Source organism: Ranitomeya imitator, chromosome 4, assembly GCF_032444005.1.
Source record: "Ranitomeya imitator isolate aRanImi1 chromosome 4, aRanImi1.pri, whole genome shotgun sequence".
In the NCBI taxonomy this organism is placed as follows: Eukaryota; Metazoa; Chordata; class Amphibia; order Anura; family Dendrobatidae; genus Ranitomeya; species Ranitomeya imitator.
The window spans coordinates 114,299,930-114,319,926 of record NC_091285.1 but is presented as its reverse complement, the minus strand read 5'-3'; positions in this window follow the sequence as shown (position 1 = coordinate 114,319,926).

The following is a 19,997-nucleotide window of genomic DNA, read 5'->3' as shown; positions in this document are numbered from 1 at the left end:
AGCCTAGCCCGCACTTGTGCCCAGGCCTTAAGCCTAGCCCGCACTTGTGCCCCGGCCTTAAGCCTAGCCCGCACTTGTGCCCCGGCCTTAAGCCTAGCCCGCACTTGTGCCCCGGCCTTAAGCCTAGCCCGCACTTGTGCCCCGGCCTTAAGCCTAGCCCGCACTTGTGCCCCGGCCTTAAGCCTAGCCCCCACTTGTGCCCCGGCCTTAAGCCTAGCCCCCACTTGTGCCCCGGCCTTAAGCCTAGCCCCCACTTGTGCCCCGGCCTTAAGCCTAGCCCCCACTTGTGCCCAGGCCTTTAGCCTAGCCCGCACTTGTGCCCAGGCCTTAAGCCTAGCCCGCACTTGTGCCCAGGCCTTAAGCCTAGCCCGCACTTGTGCTTAAGCCTTAAGCCTAGCCCGCACTTGTGCCCCGGCCTTAAGCCTAGCCCGCACTTGTGCCCCGGCCTTAAGCCTAGCCCGCACTTGTGCCCCGGCCTTAAGCCTAGCCCGCACTTGTGCCCCGGCCTTAAGCCTAGCCCGCACTTGTGCCCCGGCCTTAAGCCTAGCCCGCACTTGTGCCCCGGCCTTAAGCCTAGCCCGCACTTGTGCCCCGGCCTTAAGCCTAGCCCGCACTTGTGCCCCGGCCTTAAGCCTAGCCCGCACTTGTGCCCCGGCCTTAAGCCTAGCCCGCACTTGTGCCCCGGCCTTAAGCCTAGCCCGCACTTGTGCCCCGGCCTTAAGCCTAGCCCGCACTTGTGCCCCGGCCTTAAGCCTAGCCCGCACTTGTGCCCAGGCCTTAAGCCTAGCCCGCACTTGTGCCCAGGCCTTAAGCCTAGCCCGCACTTGTGCCCAGGCCTTAAGCCTAGCCCGCACTTGTGCCCAGGCCTTAAGCCTAGCCCGCACTTGTGCCCCTGCCTTAAGCCTAGCCCGCACTTGTGCCCCGGCCTTAAGCCTAGCCCGCACTTGTGCCCCGGCCTTAAGCCTAGCCCGCACTTGTGCCCCGGCCTTAAGCCTAGCCCGCACTTGTGCCCCGGCCTTAAGCCTAGCCCGCACTTGTGCCCCAGCCTTAAGCCTAGCCCGCACTTGTGCCCAGGCCTTAAGCCTAGCCCGCACTTGTGCCCAGGCCTTAAGCCTAGCCCGCACTTGTGCCCAGGCCTTAAGCCTAGCCCCCACTTGTGCGCAGGCCTTAAGCCTAGCCCGCACTTGTGCCCAGGCCTTAAGCCTAGCCCGCACTTGTGCCCCGGCCTTAAGCCTAGCCCGCACTTGTGCATCGGCCTTAAGCCTAGCCCGCACTTGTGCCCAGGCCTTAAGCCTAGCCCGCACTTGTGCCCAGGCCTTAAGCCTAGCCCGCACTTGTGCCCCTGCCTTAAGCCTAGCCCGCACTTGTGCCCCGGCCTTAAGCCTAGCCCGCACTTGTGCCCCGGCCTTAAGCCTAGCCCGCACTTGTGCCCCGGCCTTAAGCCTAGCCCGCACTTGTGCCCCGGCCTTAAGCCTAGCCCGCACTTGTGCCCCGGCCTTAAGCCTAGCCCGCACTTGTGCCCCGGCCTTAAGCCTAGCCCGCACTTGTGCCCAGGCCTTAAGCCTAGCCCGCACTTGTGCCCCGGCCTTAAGCCTAGCCCGCACTTGTGCCCAGGCCTTAAGCCTAGCCCGCACTTGTGCCCAGGCCTTAAGCCTAGCCCGCACTTGTGCCCAGGCCTTAAGCCTAGCCCACACTTGTGCGCAGGCCTTAAGCCTAGCCCGCACTTGTGCCCAGGCCTTAAGCCTAGCCCGCACTTGTGCCCCGGCCTTAAGCCTAGCCCGCACTTGTGCATCGGCCTTAAGCCTAGCCCGCACTTGTGCCCCGGCCTTAAGCCTAGCCCGCACTTGTAGTGGGTTTGCCCAAGTCTCGCGGCTGTACCGTCATTTGGGTAATTACCGATCATTTCTCGAAAATGGTGCACTTGGTGCCGCTCCCACGGTTACCTTCTGCACGGGCCTTGGCAGCGTTGTTCATAAGACACATCTTCCGCCTACACGGCATGCCAGACAAAATTGTCAGTGACCGGGGTCCCCAGTTTGCGTCTCGGTTCTGGAGAGAGCTTTGTCGTCTTCTCAGCATTGAGTTAAATCTCTCTTCCGCATATCATCCCGAGACGAATGGGTTGGTAGAGAGGGCCAATCAGACTCTGGTCACATATCTGCGACATTTTGTTTCTGCCAGGCAGGATGACTGGGCATCTTTATTACCATGGGCAGAGTTCGCCCTTAATAACGCTGTTGCCGATTCCACCGGTCAGACTCCTTTCCTCCTTAATTACGGCCAGCATCCGCGGGTTCCTGTGCCTATGCCCGTGTCCTCTGCTGACTCCAGGGTGGCAGACTGGGCAGTGGAGGCACGGGACATTTGGGACCGCACTCAGGATGCCATTCGGGCCTCGAAGGAGAGAATGAGGTCCTCCGCCGATGCACATCGGCGCCCTGCCCGGGCCTTTGCTCCTGGCGACTTGGTGTGGCTCTCCGCCCGTAACATCAGGCTGCGAGTTGAGTCCACTAAGTTTGCTCCTCGCTACTTGGGCCCATTCAAGGTCCTCGAGCAGGTTAATCCCGTGGTCTACCGCCTGGCTCTTCCTCCACGCTTGGGTATCACCGACACCTTTCATGTGTCCCTCTTGAAACCCGTATACATGTCCCGGTTTTCCGAGTCATCTGCCGGGACATCGGGTTCGTCTACGGACGATTACGAGGTGAACGCTATTTTGGGGTGCAAGGTGGTACGCGGCAAAAAGTTTTATTTGGTGGATTGGAAGGGTTATGGTCCAGAGGACAGGTCTTGGGAGCCTGCTGAAAACATTCGGGCCCCACAGCTCATTGCTGCCTTCGAGCGTAGCGAGGCCCAAGGAGGGGGGGGCCCTAGGAGGGGGGGTAATGTTAGGAGTCGAGTTTCCTCTGCTGCACAGGGGGAATCTCGATCCGTCTCCGCTGCGGTCTCCCATTCCCCTCCAGCCGCAGTGGAGTCTGCTCAGCAGGGACGTCGATCCCAGCGTCTCGCTCAGTCTGACTCTGTGAGAAGAGTTATTGCTGCTTCTCCAGCTTCTGCCTTTGAAGCCTATTCTGGTCAGCAGCGAGCGGACTTCTCTGGGACTAAGTCCTTATCTGCACACACTGAGCATGCCCAGGGCAAGATCTCCCGTTGGAGATCGAGGGTCATGTGCTCAGGCTCTGCGGCACATTCCATTGGTCCTCTTGGCAGGTCCTAGAAGGGCAAAAGTTCTATAGCCATTTCCTGTGCTGCAGCTATATAAACTGCGCATGACCGCACGGCCATGCGCTAGTATTGTCTTACAATTGATATGTGTGTATGTGTGAGTGCAAGTCGTTCTTGGATACCCCTTCCCTATTGAATGTCTGTTCGCGGAAGGTGTACGGCTGCTATCTGGCGCCCGACTTAGCTTACTACACTAAACACACATCACAGCGTCCTGTAGCTGTGCCTGCCAGTACGGCGCCGTGCGCCTGCCTTGCGCTTTCCATACCCAAGTCTGGGTGGTTAGTGGCGTCCGTTAGTGCGGCATCGCTCGCGCACTTGTGCGCTTATATTTCTGAAGGTTCTCTACACACCCAGTTGCGGTGTTGTGCCAGCAAGGGCCTAATCGGGCTTCAATCCCTTCTGGGGTTAAGTCCGCTGGCCACTTGCTCGCACTCTAGTGCGGTATTGCGGTCCTGTGAATTAACAGGATCGCTTTCCTCACGCTGGGTGAGGTTTAACCCACGCGTGTTTACTTTAGTGTACCGCTATATAGTCTGCAAATTGCTAGCAGCAGGTTCTCACCTGCACGGTGGACCCCGGACTGCGAACGCATCTTTGTCACCTGTCTTGGTGCGTTCCGCCAGTCCTAACACCCACTATTTAAGAGAGGAAGCACACTCAGGACTGACACAAGCAGAAAGGCCAATATTTATCTCCCACTGTTTTTTTTAATTTTTTCAAGGAGAAGTTAGAAACCAAATATAAAAAAACACTAGGCTTTCTATGGCCCACTATTTAAGAGAGATGGCACACTCAGGACTGGCACACAAGCAGAAAGGCCAATATTAATCTCCCACGGTTTTTTTTATTTTTTCAGGGAGAATTTAGAAACCAAATTTAAAAAAAAAAAAAGGCTTTCTATGGCCCACTATTTAAGAGAGATGGCACACTCAGGACTGGCACTCAAGCAGAAAGGCCAATATTAATCTCCCACTGTTTTTTTTTTCAGGGAGAATTTAGATACCAAATTTAAAAAAAAAACACTAGGCTTTCTATGGCCCACTATTTAAGAGAGATGGCACACTCAGGACTGGCACAGAAGCAGAAAGGCCAATATTAATCTCCCACTGTTTTTTTTTTCAGGGAGAATTTAGATACCAAATTAAAAAAAAACACTAGGCTTTCTATGGCCCACTATTTAAGAGAGATGGCACACTCAGGACTGGCACACAAGCAGAAAGGCCAATATTAATCTCCCACTGTTTTTTTTTTTCAGGGAGAATTTAGATACCAATTTTTTTTTAAAACACTAGGCTTTTTATGGCCCACTATTTAAGAGAGATGGCACACTCAGGGCTGGCACTCAAGCAGAAAGGCCAATATTAATCTCCCACGGTTTTTTTTATTTTTCCAGGGAGAATTTAATAACCAAATTTAAAAAAAACACTAGGCTTTCTATGGCCCACTATTTAAGAGAGATGGCACACTCAGGACTGGCACACAAGCAGAAAGGCCAATATTAATCTCCCACTGTTTTTTTTTTTTCAGGGAGAATTTAGATACCAAATTTAAAAAAAAAACACTAGGCTTTCTATGGCCCACTATTTAAGAGAGATGGCACACTCAGGACTGGCACACAAGCAGAAAGGCCAATATTAATCTCCCACGGTTTTTTTATTTTTTCATGTAGAATTTAGATACCAAATTTAAAAAAAAAACACTAGGCTTTCTATGGCCCACTATTTAAGAGAGATGGCACACTCAGGACTGGCACACAAGCAGAAAGGCCAATATTAATCTCCCACTGTTTTTTTTCTCAGGGAGAATTTAGATACCAAATTTTAAAAAAAACACTAGGCTTTCTATGGCCCACTATTTAAGAGAGATGGCACACTCAGGACTGGCACACAAGCAGAAAGGCCAATATTAATCTCCCACGGTTTTTTTTATTTTTTCAGGGAGAATTTAGAAACCAAATTTAAAAAAAAAAATAGGCTTTCTATGGCCCACTATTTAAGAGAGATGGCACACTCGGGACTGGCACAGAAGCAGAAAGGCCAATATTAATCTCCCACTGTTTTTTTTTTTTTAGGGAGAAGTTAGATACCAAATTTAAAAAAAAAAAAACACGGGGCTTTCTATGGCCCATTATTTAAGAGAGGAAGCACACTCAGGACTGACACACAAGCAGAAAGGCCAATATTTATCTCCCACTGTTTTTTTTAATTTTTTCAAGGAGAAGTTAGAAACCAAATATAAAAAAACACTAGGCTTTCTATGGCCCACTATTTAAGAGAGATGGCACACTCAGGACTGGCACACAAGCAGAAAGGCCAATATTAATCTCCCACGGTTTTTTTTATTTTTTCAGGGAGAATTTAGAAACCAAATTAAAAAAAAAAAATAGGCTTTCTATGGCCCACTATTTAAGAGAGATGGCACACTCAGGACTGGCACAGAAGCAGAAAGGCCAATATTAATCTCCCACGGTTTTTTTTATTTTTCCAGGGAGAATTTAATAACCAAATTTAAAAAAAAACACTAGGCTTTCTATGGCCCACTATTTAAGAGAGATGGCACACTCAGGACTGGCACACAAGCAGAAAGGCCAATATTAATCTCCCACTGTTTTTTTTTTTTCAGGGAGAATTTAGATACCAAATTTAAAAAAAAAACACTAGGCTTTCTATGGCCCACTATTTAAGAGAGATGGCACACTCAGGACTGGCACACAAGCAGAAAGGCCAATATTAATCTCCCACGGTTTTTTTATTTTTTCATGTAGAATTTAGATACCAAATTTAAAAAAAAAACACTAGGCTTTCTATGGCCCACTATTTAAGAGAGATGGCACACTCAGGACTGGCACACAAGCAGAAAGGCCAATATTAATCTCCCACTGTTTTTTTTCTCAGGGAGAATTTAGATACCAAATTTAAAAAAAAACACTAGGCTTTCTATGGCCCACTATTTAAGAGAGATGGCACACTCAGGACTGGCACACAAGCAGAAAGGCCAATATTAATCTCCCACTGTTTTTTTTTTTTCAGGGAGAATTTAGATACCAATTTTTTTTTTAAAACACTAGGCTTTTTATGGCCCACTATTTAAGAGAGATGGCACACTCAGGGCTGGCACTCAAGCAGAAAGGCCAATATTAATCTCCCACGGTTTTTTTTATTTTTCCAGGGAGAATTTAATAACCAAATTTTAAAAAACCACTAGGCTTTCTATGGCCCACTATTTAAGAGAGATGGCACACTCAGGACTGGCACACAAGCAGAAAGGCCAATATTAATCTCCCACTGTTTTTTTTTTCAGGGAGAATTTAGATACCAAATTTTAAAAAAAAACACTAGGCTTTCTATGGCCCACTATTTAAGAGAGATGGCACACTCAGGACTGGCACACAAGCAGAAAGGCCAATATTAATCTCCCACGGTTTTTTTATTTTTTCATGTAGAATTTAGATACCAAATTTAAAAAAAAAACACTAGGCTTTCTATGGCCCACTATTTAAGAGAGATGGCACACTCAGGACTGGCACACAAGCAGAAAGGCCAATATTAATCTCCCACTGTTTTTTTTCTCAGGGAGAATTTAGATACCAAATTTAAAAAAAAACACTAGGCTTTCTATGGCCCACTATTTAAGAGAGATGGCACACTCAGGACTGGCACACAAGCAGAAAGGCCAATATTAATCTCCCACAGTTTTTTTTATTTTTTCAGGGAGAATTTAGAAACCAAATTTAAAAAAAAAAATAGGCTTTCTATGGCCCACTATTTAAGAGAGATGGCACACTCGGGACTGGCACAGAAGCAGAAAGGCCAATATTAATCTCCCACTGTTTTTTTTTTTTCAGGGAGAAGTTAGATACCAAATTTAAAAAAAAAAAAAACACGGGGCTTTCTATGGCCCACTATTTAAGAGAGGAAGCACACTCAGGACTGACACACAAGCAGAAAGGCCAATATTTATCTCCCACTGTTTTTTTTAATTTTTTCAAGGAGAAGTTAGAAACCAAATATAAAAAAACACTAGGCTTTCTATGGCCCACTATTTAAGAGAGATGGCACACTCAGGACTGGCACACAAGCAGAAAGGCCAATATTAATCTCCCACGGTTTTTTTATTTTTTCATGTAGAATTTAGATACCAAATTTAAAAAAAAACACTAGGCTTTCTATGGCCCACTATTTAAGAGAGATGGCACACTCAGGACTGGCACACAAGCAGAAAGGCCAATATTAATCTCCCACGGTTTTTTTTCTCAGGGAGAATTTAGATACCAAATTTAAAAAAAAACACTAGGCTTTCTATGGCCCACTATTTAAGAGAGATGGCACACTCAGGACTGGCACACAAGCTGAAAGGCCAATATTAATCTCCCACTGTTTTTTTTTTTCAGGGAGAATTTAGATACCAAATTTAAAAAAAAAACACTAGGCTTTCTATGGCCCACTATTTAAGAGAGATGGCACACTCAGGACTGGCACACAAGCAGAAAGGCCAATATTAATCTCCCACGGGTTTTTTATTTTTTCATGTAGAATTTAGATACCAAATTTAAAAAAAAACACTAGGCTTTTTATGGCCCACTATTTAAGAGAGATGGCACACTCAGGACTGGCACACAAGCAGAAAGGCCAATATTAATCTCCCACTGTTTTTTTTCTCAGGGAGAATTTAGATACCAAATTTAAAAAAAAACACTAGGCTTTCTATGGCCCACTATTTAAGAGAGATGGCACACTCAGGACTGGCACACAAGCAGAAAGGCCAATATTAATCTCCCACTGTTTTTTTTTTTTCAGGGAGAATTTAGATACCAAATTTAAAAAAAAAACACTAGGCTTTCTATGGCCCACTATTTAAGAGAGATGGCACACTCAGGACTGGCACACAAGCAGAAAGGCCAATATTAATCTCCCACGGTTTTTTTATTTTTTCATGTAGAATTTAGATACCAAATTTAAAAAAAAAACACTAGGCTTTCTATGGCCCACTATTTAAGAGAGATGGCACACTCAGGACTGGCACACAAGCAGAAAGGCCAATATTAATCTCCCACTGTTTTTTTTCTCAGGGAGAATTTAGATACCAAATTTAAAAAAAAACACTAGGCTTTCTATGGCCCACTATTTAAGAGAGATGGCACACTCAGGACTGGCACACAAGCAGAAAGGCCAATATTAATCTCCCACGGTTTTTTTTATTTTTTCAGGGAGAATTTAGAAACCAAATTTAAAAAAAAAAAGGCTTTCTATGGCCCACTATTTAAGAGAGATGGCACACTCAGGACTGGCACAGAAGCAGAAAGGCCAATATTAATCTCCCACTGTTTTTTTTTTTCAGGGAGAATTTAGATACCAAATTTAAAAAAAAAACACTAGGCTTTCTATGGTCCACTATTTAAGAGAGATGGCACACTCAGGACTGGCACAGAAGCAGAAAGGCCAATATTAATCTCCCACTGTTTTTTTTTTCAGGGAGAATTTAGATACCAAATTAAAAAAAAACACTAGGCTTTCTATGGCCCACTATTTAAGAGAGATGGCACACTCAGGACTGGCACACAAGCAGAAAGGCCAATATTAATCTCCCACTGTTTTTTTTTTTCAGGGAGAATTTAGATACCAATTTTTTTTTTAAAACACTAGGCTTTTTATGGCCCACTATTTAAGAGAGATGGCACACTCAGGACTGGCACTCAAGCAGAAAGGCCAATATTAATCTCCCACGGTTTTTTTTATTTTTCCAGGGAGAATTTAATAACCAAATTTAAAAAAAACACTAGGCTTTCTATGGCCCACTATTTAAGAGAGATGGCACACTCAGGACTGGCACACAAGCAGAAAGGCCAATATTAATCTCCCACTGTTTTTTTTCTCAGGGAGAATTTAGATACCAAATTTAAAAAAAAACACTAGGCTTTCTATGGCCCACTATTTAAGAGAGATGGCACACTCAGGACTGGCACACAAGCAGAAAGGCCAATATTAATCTCCCACAGTTTTTTTTATTTTTTCAGGGAGAATTTAGAAACCAAATTTAAAAAAAAAAATAGGCTTTCTATGGCCCACTATTTAAGAGAGATGGCACACTCGGGACTGGCACAGAAGCAGAAAGGCCAATATTAATCTCCCACTGTTTTTTTTTTTTCAGGGAGAAGTTAGATACCAAATTTAAAAAAAAAAAAACACGGGGCTTTCTATGGCCCACTATTTAAGAGAGGAAGCACACTCAGGACTGACACACAAGCAGAAAGGCCAATATTTATCTCCCACTGTTTTTTTTAATTTTTTCAAGGAGAAGTTAGAAACCAAATATAAAAAAACACTAGGCTTTCTATGGCCCACTATTTAAGAGAGATGGCACACTCAGGACTGGCACACAAGCAGAAAGGCCAATATTAATCTCCCACGGTTTTTTTATTTTTTCATGTAGAATTTAGATACCAAATTTTAAAAAAAACACTAGGCTTTCTATGGCCCACTATTTAAGAGAGATGGCACACTCAGGACTGGCACACAAGCAGAAAGGCCAATATTAATCTCCCACGGTTTTTTTTCTCAGGGAGAATTTAGATACCAAATTTAAAAAAAAACACTAGGCTTTCTATGGCCCACTATTTAAGAGAGATGGCACACTCAGGACTGGCACACAAGCTAAAAGGCCAATATTAATCTCCCACTGTTTTTTTTTTTTCAGGGAGAATTTAGATACCAAATTTAAAAAAAAAACACTAGGCTTTCTATGGCCCACTATTTAAGAGAGATGGCACACTCAGGACTGGCACACAAGCAGAAAGGCCAATATTAATCTCCCACGGTTTTTTTATTTTTTCATGTAGAATTTAGATACCAAATTTAAAAAAAAACACTAGGCTTTTTATGGCCCACTATTTAAGAGAGATGGCACACTCAGGACTGGCACACAAGCAGAAAGGCCAATATTAATCTCCCACTGTTTTTTTTCTCAGGGAGAATTTAGATACCAAATTTAAAAAAAAACACTAGGCTTTCTATGGCCCACTATTTAAGAGAGATGGCACACTCAGGACTGGCACACAAGCAGAAAGGCCAATATTAATCTCCCACTGTTTTTTTTTTTCAGGGAGAATTTAGATACCAAATTTAAAAAAAAAACACTAGGCTTTCTATGGCCCACTATTTAAGAGAGATGGCACACTCAGGACTGGCACACAAGCAGAAAGGCCAATATTAATCTCCCACGGTTTTTTTATTTTTTCATGTAGAATTTAGATACCAAATTTAAAAAAAAAACACTAGGCTTTCTATGGCCCACTATTTATTTAAGAGAGATGGCACACTCAGGACTGGCACACAAGCAGAAAGGCCAATATTAATCTCCCACTGTTTTTTTTCTCAGGGAGAATTTAGATACCAAATTTAAAAAAAAACACTAGGCTTTCTATGGCCCACTATTTAAGAGAGATGGCACACTCAGGACTGGCACACAAGCAGAAAGGCCAATATTAATCTCCCACGGTTTTTTTTATTTTTTCAGGGAGAATTTAGAAACCAAATTTAAAAAAAAAAAAGGCTTTCTATGGCCCACTATTTAAGAGAGATGGCACACTCAGGACTGGCACAGAAGCAGAAAGGCCAATATTAATCTCCCACTGTTTTTTTTTTTCAGGGAGAATTTAGATACCAAATTTAAAAAAAAAACACTAGGCTTTCTATGGTCCACTATTTAAGAGAGATGGCACACTCAGGACTGGCACAGAAGCAGAAAGGCCAATATTAATCTCCCACTGTTTTTTTTTTTCAGGGAGAATTTAGATACCAAATAAAAAAAAAACACTAGGCTTTCTATGGCCCACTATTTAAGAGAGATGGCACACTCAGGACTGGCACACAAGCAGAAAGGCCAATATTAATCTCCCACTGTTTTTTTTTTTCAGGGAGAATTTAGATACCAATTTTTTTTTTTAAAACACTAGGCTTTTTATGGCCCACTATTTAAGAGAGATGGCACACTCAGGACTGGCACTCAAGCAGAAAGGCCAATATTAATCTCCCACGGTTTTTTTTATTTTTCCAGGGAGAATTTAATAACCAAATTTTAAAAAAACACTAGGCTTTCTATGGCCCACTATTTAAGAGAGATGGCACACTCAGGACTGGCACACAAGCAGAAAGGCCAATATTAATCTCCCACTGTTTTTTTTTTTTCAGGGAGAATTTAGATACCAAATTAAAAAAAAAAACACTAGGCTTTCTATGGCCCACTATTTAAGAGACATGGCACACTCAGGACTGGCACACAAGCAGAAAGGCCAATATTAATCTCCCACGGTTTTTTTATTTTTTCATGTAGAATTTAGATACCAAATTTAAAAAAAAAACACTAGGCTTTCTATGGCCCACTATTTAAGAGAGATGGCACACTCAGGACTGGCACACAAGCAGAAAGGCCAATATTAATCTCCCACTGTTTTTTTTCTCAGGGAGAATTTAGATACCAAATTTAAAAAAAAACACTAGGCTTTCTATGGCCCACTATTTAACAGAGATGGCACACTCAGGACTGGCACACAAGCAGAAAGGCCAATATTAATCTCCCACGGTTTTTTTTATTTTTTCAGGGAGAATTTAGAAACCAAATTTAAAAAAAAAAATAGGCTTTCTATGGCCCACTATTTAAGAGAGATGGCACACTCAGGACTGGCACAGAAGCAGAAAGGCCAATATTAATCTCCCACTGTTTTTTTTTTCAGGGAGAATTTAGATACCAAATTTAAAAAAAAAACACTAGGCTTTCTATGGTCCACTATTTAAGAGAGATGGCACACTCAGGACTGGCACAGAAGCAGAAAGGCCAATATTAATCTCCCACTGTTTTTTTTTTCAGGGAGAATTTAGATACCAAATTAAAAAAAAACACTAGGCTTTCTATGGCCCACTATTTAAGAGAGATGGCACACTGAGGACTGGCACACAAGCAGAAAGGCCAATATTAATCTCCCACTGTTTTTTTTTTCAGGGAGAATTTAGATACCAATTTTTTTTTTAAAACACTAGGCTTTTTATGGCCCACTATTTAAGAGAGATGGCACACTCAGGGCTGGCTCTCAAGCAGAAAGGCCAATATTAATCTCCCACGGTTTTTTTTATTTTTCCAGGGAGAATTTAATAACCAAATTTTAAAAAAACACTAGGCTTTCTATGGCCCACTATTTAAGAGAGATGGCACACTCAGGACTGGCACACAAGCAGAAAGGCCAATATTAATCTCCCACTGTTTTTTTTTTTCAGGGAGAATTTAGATACCAAATTTAAAAAAAAACACTAGGCTTTCTATGGCCCACTATTTAAGAGAGATGGCACACTCAGGACTGGTACACAAGCAGAAAGGCCAATATTAATCTCCCACGGTTTTTTTATTTTTTCATGTAGAATTTAGATACCAAATTTAAAAAAAAAACACTAGGCTTTCTTTGGCCCACTATTTAAGAGAGATGGCACACTCAGGACTGGCACACAAGCAGAAAGGCCAATATTAATCTCCCACTGTTTTTTTTCTCAGGGAGAATTTAGATACCAAATTTAAAAAAAAACACTAGGCTTTCTATGGCCCACTATTTAAGAGAGATGGCACACTCAGGACTGGCACACAAGCAGAAAGGCCAATATTAATCTCCCACGGTTTTTTTTATTTTTTCAGGGAGAATTTAGAAACCAAATTTAAAAAAAAAAATAGGCTTTCTATGGCCCACTATTTAAGAGAGATGGCACACTCGGGACTGGCACAGAAGCAGAAAGGCCAATATTAATCTCCCACTGTTTTTTTTTTTTCAGGGAGAAGTTAGATACCAAATTTAAAAAAAAAAAAACACGGGGCTTTCTATGGCCCACTATTTAAGAGAGGAAGCACACTCAGGACTGACACACAAGCAGAAAGGCCAATATTTATCTCCCACTGTTTTTTTTAATTTTTTCAAGGAGAAGTTAGAAACCAAATATAAAAAAACACTAGGCTTTCTATGGCCCACTATTTAAGAGAGATGGCACACTCAGGACTGGCACACAAGCAGAAAGGCCAATATTAATCTCCCACGGTTTTTTTTATTTTTTCAGGGAGAATTTAGAAACCAAATTTAAAAAAAAAAATAGGCTTTCTATGGCCCACTATTTAAGAGAGATGGCACACTCAGGACTGGCACAGAAGCAGAAAGGCCAATATTAATCTCCCACTGTTTTTTTTTTTCAGGGAGAATTTAGATACCAAATTTAAAAAAAAAACACTAGGCTTTCTATGGTCCACTATTTAAGAGAGATGGCACACTCAGGACTGGCACAGAAGCAGAAAGGCCAATATTAATCTCCCACTGTTTTTTTTTTCAGGGAGAATTTAGATACCAAATAAAAAAAAAACACTAGGCTTTCAATGGCCCACTATTTAAGAGAGATGGCACACTCAGGACTGGCACACAAGCAGAAAGGCCAATATTAATCTCCCACTGTTTTTTTTTTTTCAGGGAGAATTTAGATACCAATTTTTTTTTTAAAACACTAGGCTTTTTATGGCCCACTATTTAAGAGAGATGGCACACTCAGGACTGGCACTCAAGCAGAAAGGCCAATATTAATCTCCCACGGTTTTTTTTATTTTTCCAGGGAGAATTTAATAACCAAATTTTAAAAAAACACTAGGCTTTCTATGGCCCACTATTTAAGAGAGATGGCACACTCAGGACTGGCACACAAGCAGAAAGGCCAATATTAATCTCCCACTGTTTTTTTTCTCAGGGAGAATTTAGATACCAAATTTAAAAAAAAACACTAGGCTTTCTATGGCCCACTATTTAACAGAGATGGCACACTCAGGACTGGCACACAAGCAGAAAGGCCAATATTAATCTCCCACTGTTTTTTTTTTTTCAGGGAGAATTTAAATCCAAATTTAAAAAAAAAATACTACGCTTTCTGTGGCCCACTATTTAAGAGAGATGGCACACTCAGGACTGGCACTCAAGCAGAAAGGCCAATATTAATCTCCCACGGGTTTTTTTATTTTTCCAGGGAGAATTTAGAAACCAAATTTAAAAAAAAAACACTAGGCTTTCTATGGCCCACTATTTAAGAGAGATGGCACACTTAGGACTGGCACACAAGCAGAAAGGCCAATATTAATCTCCTACTGTATTTTTTATTTTTTCAGGGAGAAGTTAGAAACCAAATTAAAAAAAAAAACACGGGGCTTTCTATGGGCCACTATTTAAGAGAGATGGCACACTCAGGACTGGCACACAAGCAGAAAGGCCAATATTAATCTCCCACTGTTTTTTTTTTCAGGGAGAATTTAGATACCAAATTTAAAAAAAAAAACTAGGCTTTTTATGGCCCACTATTTAAGAGAGATGGCACACTCAGGACTGGCACACAAGCAGAAAGGCCAATATTAATCTCCCACTGTTTTTTTTTTTTTCAGGGAGAATTTAGATACCAATTTTTTTTAAAAAAACACTAGGCTTTCTATGGCCCACTATTTAAGAGAGATGGCACACTCAGGACTGGCACACAAGCAGAAAGGCCAATATTAATCTCCCACTGTTTTTTTATTTTTTCATGGAGAATTTAGATACCAAATTTAAAAAAAAACACTAGGCTTTCTATGGCCCACTATTTAAGAGAGATGGCACACTCAGGACTGGCACTCAAGCAGAAAGGCCAATATTAATCTCCCACGTTTTTTTATTTTTTTATGGAGAATTTAGATACCAAATTAAAAAAAAAAACACTAGGCTTTCTATGGCCCACTATTTAAGAGAGATGGCACACTCAGGACTGGCACACAAGCAGAAAGGCCAATATTAATCTCCCACTGTTTTTTTTTCAGGGAGAATTTAGATACCAAATTTAAAAAAAAACACTAGGCTTTCTATGGCCCACTATTTAACAGAGATGGCACACTCAGGACTGGCACACAAGCAGAAAGGCCAATATTAATCTCCCACTGTTTTTTTTTTATTTTTCATGGAGAATTTAGATACCAAATTTAAAAAAAAAACACTACGCTTTCTGTGGCCCACTATTTAAGAGAGATGGCACACTCAGGACTGGCACACAAGCAGAAAGGTTAATATTAATCTCCCACGGTTTTTTTATTTTTTCAGGGAGAATTTAGAAACCAAATTTAAAAAAAATAGGCTTTCTATGGCCCACTATTTAAGAGAGATGGCACACTCAGGACTGGCACAGAAGGAGAAAGGCCAATATTAATCTCCCACTGTTTTTTCTTTTCAGGGAGAATTTAGATACCAAATTTAAAAAAAAAACACTAGGCTTTCTATGGCCCACTATTTAAGAGAGATGGCACACTCAGGACTGGCACACAAGCAGAAAGGCCAATATTAATCTCCCACTGTTTTTTTTTTTTCAGGGAGAATTTAGATACCAATTTTTTTTTAAAAAACACTAGGATTTCTATGGCCCACTATTTAAGAGAGATGGCACACTCAGGACTGGCACACAAGCAGAAAGGCCAATATTAATCTCCCACTGTTTTTTTATTTTTTCATGGAGAATTTAAATACCAAATTTAAAAAAAAACACTAGGCTTTCTATGGCCCAATATTTAAGAGAGATGGCACACTCAGGACTGGCACTCAAGCAGAAAGGCCAATATTAATCTCCCACGGTTTTTTTTATTTTTCCAGGGAGAATTTAATAACCAAATTTAAAAAAAAAACACTAGGCTTTCTATGGCCCACTATTTAAGAGAGATGGCACACTCAGGACTGGCACACAAGCAGAAAGGCCAATATTAATCTCCCACTGTTTTTTTATTTTTTCATGGAGAATTTAGATACCAAATTTAAAAAAAAAACACTAGGCTTTCTATGGCCCACTATTTAAGAGAGATGGCACACTCAGGACTGGCACACAAGCAGAAAGGCCAATATTAATCTCCCACTGTTTTTTTTTTCAGGGAGAATTTATATACCAAATTTAAAAAAAAACACTAGGCTTTCTATGGCCCACTATTTAACAGAGATGGCACACTCAGGACTGGCACACAAGCAGAAAGGCCAATATTAATCTCCCACGCTTTTTTTATTTTTCCAGGGAGAAATTAGAAACCAAATTTAAAAAAAACACTAGGCTTTCTATGGCCCACTATTTAAGAGAGATGGCACACTTAGGACTGGCACAGAAGCAGAAAGGCCAATATTTATCTCCCACTGTTTTTTTTTATTTTTTCAAGGAGAAGTTAGAAACCAAATATAAAAAAACACTAGGCTTTCTATGGCCCACTATTTAAGAGAGATGGCACACTCAGGACTGGCACACAAGCAGAAAGGCCAATATTTATCTCCCACGGTTTTTTTTATTTTTTCATGGAGAATTTAGATACCAAATTTAAAAAAAAAAACACTACGCTTTCTGTGGCCCACTATTTAAGAGAGGAAGCACACTCAGGACTGGCACAGAAGCAGAAAGGCCAATATTAATCTCCCACTGTTTTTTTTATTTTTCCACGGAGAATTTAGAAACCAAATTTAAAAAAAAAAATAGGCTTTCTATGGCCCACTATTTAAGAGAGGTGGCACACTCAGGACTGGCACAGAAGCAGAAAGGCCAATATTAATCTCCCACGGTTTTTTTTATTTTTCCACGGAGAATTTAGAAACCAAATTTAAAAAAAAAAATAGGCTTTCTATGGCCCACTATTTAAGAGAGGTGGCACACTCAGGACTGGCACACAAGCAGAAACGCCAATATTAATCTCCCACTGTTTTTTTTATTTTTTAATGGAGAATTTAGATACCAAATAAAAAAAACACTAGGCTTTCTGTGACCCACTATTTAAGAGAGATGGCACACTCAGGACTGGCACTCAAGCAGAAAGGCCAATATTAATCTCCCACTGTTTTTTTTTCAGGGAGAATTTAGATACCAAATTAAAAAAAAAACACTAGGCTTTCTATGGCCCACTATTTAAGAGAGATGGCACAATCAGGACTGGCACACAAGCAGAAAGGCCAATATTAATCTCCCACTGTTTTTTTTTTTCAGGGAGAATTTAGATACCAATTTTTTTTTTTAAAAAAACACTAGGCTTTCTATGGCCCACTATTTAAGAGAGATGGCACACTCAGGACTGGCACACAAGCAGAAAGGCCAATATTAATCTCCCACTGTTTTTTTATTTTTTCATGGAGAATTTAGATACCAAATTTAAAAAAAAAACACTAGGCTTTCTATGGCCCACTATTTAAGAGAGATGGCACACTCAGGACTGGCACTCAAGCAGAAAGGCCAATATTAATCTCCCACTGTTTTTTTTTTCAGGGAGAATTTAGATACCAAATTTAAAAAAAAAACACTAGGCTTTCTATGGCCCACTATTTAAGAGAGATGGCACACTCAGGACTGGCACACAAGCAGAAAGGCTAATATTAATCTCCCACTGTTTTTTATTTTCAGGGAGAATTTAGATACCAATTTTTTTTTAAAAAAACACTAGGCTTTCTATGGCCCACTATTTAAGAGAGATGGCACACTCAGGACTGGCACACAAGCAGAAAGGCCAATATTAATCTCCCACTGTTTTTTTATTTTTTCATGGAGAATTTAGATACCAAATTTAAAAAAAAAACACTAGGCTTTCTATGGCCCACTATTTAAGAGAGATGGCACACTCAGGACTGGCACTCAAGCAGAAAGGCCAATATTAATCTCCCACTGTTTTTTTTTCAGGGAGAATTTAGATACCAAATTTAAAAAAAAAACACTAGGCTTTCTATGGCCCACTATTTAAGAGAGATGGCACACTCAGGACTGGCACACAAGCAGAATGGCCAATATTAATCTCCCACTGTTTTTTATTTTCAGGGAGAATTTAGATACCAAATTTAAAAAAAAAACACTAGGCTTTTTATGGCCCACTATTTAAGAGAGATGGCACACTCAGGACTGGCACACAAGCAGATAGGCCAATATTAATCTCCCACTGTTTTGTTTTTTTTCAGGGAGAATTTAGATACCAAATTTAAAAAAAAAACACTAGGCTTTTTATGGCCCACTATTTAAGAGAGATGGCACACTGAGGACTGGCACACAAGCAGAAAGGCCAATATTAATCTCCCACTGTTTTTTTTTCAGGGAGAATTTAGATACCAATTTTTTTTTTAAAAACACTAGACTTTCTATGGCCCACTATTTAAGAGAGATGGCACACTCAGGACTGGCACACAAGCAGAAAGGCCAATATTAATCTCCCACTGTTTTTTTTCTCAGGGAGAATTTAGATACCAAATTTAAAAAAAAACACTAGGCTTTCTATGGCCCACTATTTAAGAGAGATGGCACACTCAGGACTGGCACACAAGCAGAAAGGCCAATATTAATCTCCCACGGTTTTTTTTATTTTTTCAGGGAGAATTTAGAAACCAAATTTAAAAAAAAAATAGGCTTTCTATGGCCCACTATTTAAGAGAGATGGCACACTCAGGACTGGCACAGAAGCAGAAAGGCCAATATTAATCTCCCACTGTTTTTTTTTTCAGGGAGAATTTAGATACCAAATTTAAAAAAAAAACACTAGGCTTTCTATAGCCCACTATTTAAGAGAGATGGCACACTCAGGACTGGCACACAAGCAGAAAGGCCAATATTAATCTCCCACTGTTTTTTTTTTTCAGGGAGAATTTAGATACCAAATTTAAAAAAAAACACTAGGCTTTTTATGGCCCACTATTTAAGAGAGATGGCACACTCAGGACTGGCACACAAGCAGAAAGGCCAATATTAATCTCCCACTGTTTTTTTTAATTTCAGGGAGAATTTAGATACCAATTTTTTTTTTAAAAAACACTAGGCTTTCTATGGCCCACTATTTAAGAGAGATGGCACACTCAGGACTGGCACACAAGCAGAAAGGCCAATATTAATCTCCCACTGTTTTTTTATTTTTTCATGGAGAATTTAGATACCAAATTTAAAAAAAAACACTAGGCTTTCTATGGCCCACTATTTAAGAGAGATGGCACACTCAGGACTGGCACACAAGCAGAAAGGCCAATATTAATCTCCCACGGTTTTTTTTATTTTTTCAGGGAGAATTTAAAAACCAAATTAAAAAAAAAAAAAAGCTTTCTATGGCCCACTATTTAAGAGAGATGGCACACTCAGGACTGGCACAGAAGCAGAAAGGCCAATATTAATCTCCCACTGTTTTTTTTTTCAGGGAGAACTTAGATACCAAATTTAAAAAAAAAACACTAGGCTTTCTATAGCCCACTATTTAAGAGAGATGGCACACTCAGGACTGGCACACAAGCAGAAAGGCCAATATTAATCTCCCACGGTTTTTTTTATTTTTCCAGGGAGAATTTAATAACCAAATTTAAAAAAAAAACACTAGGCTTTTTATGGCCCACTATTTAAGATTGATGGCACACTCAGGACTGGCACACAAGCAGAAAGGCCAATATTAATCTCCCACTGTTTTTTTTTTTCAGGGAGAATTTAGATACCAAATTTAAAAAAAAACACTAGGCTTTTTATGGCCCACTATTTAAGAGAGATGGCACACTCAGGACTGGCACACAAGCAGAAAGGCCAATATTAATCTCCCACTGTTTTTTTTAATTTCAGGGAGAATTTAGATACCAATTTTTTTTTTAAAAACACTAGGCTTTCTATGGCCCACTATTTAAGAGAGATGGCACACTCAGGACTGGCACACAAGCAGAAAGGCCAATATTAATCTCCCACGTTTTTTTTTATTTTTTCAGGGAGAATTTAGAAACC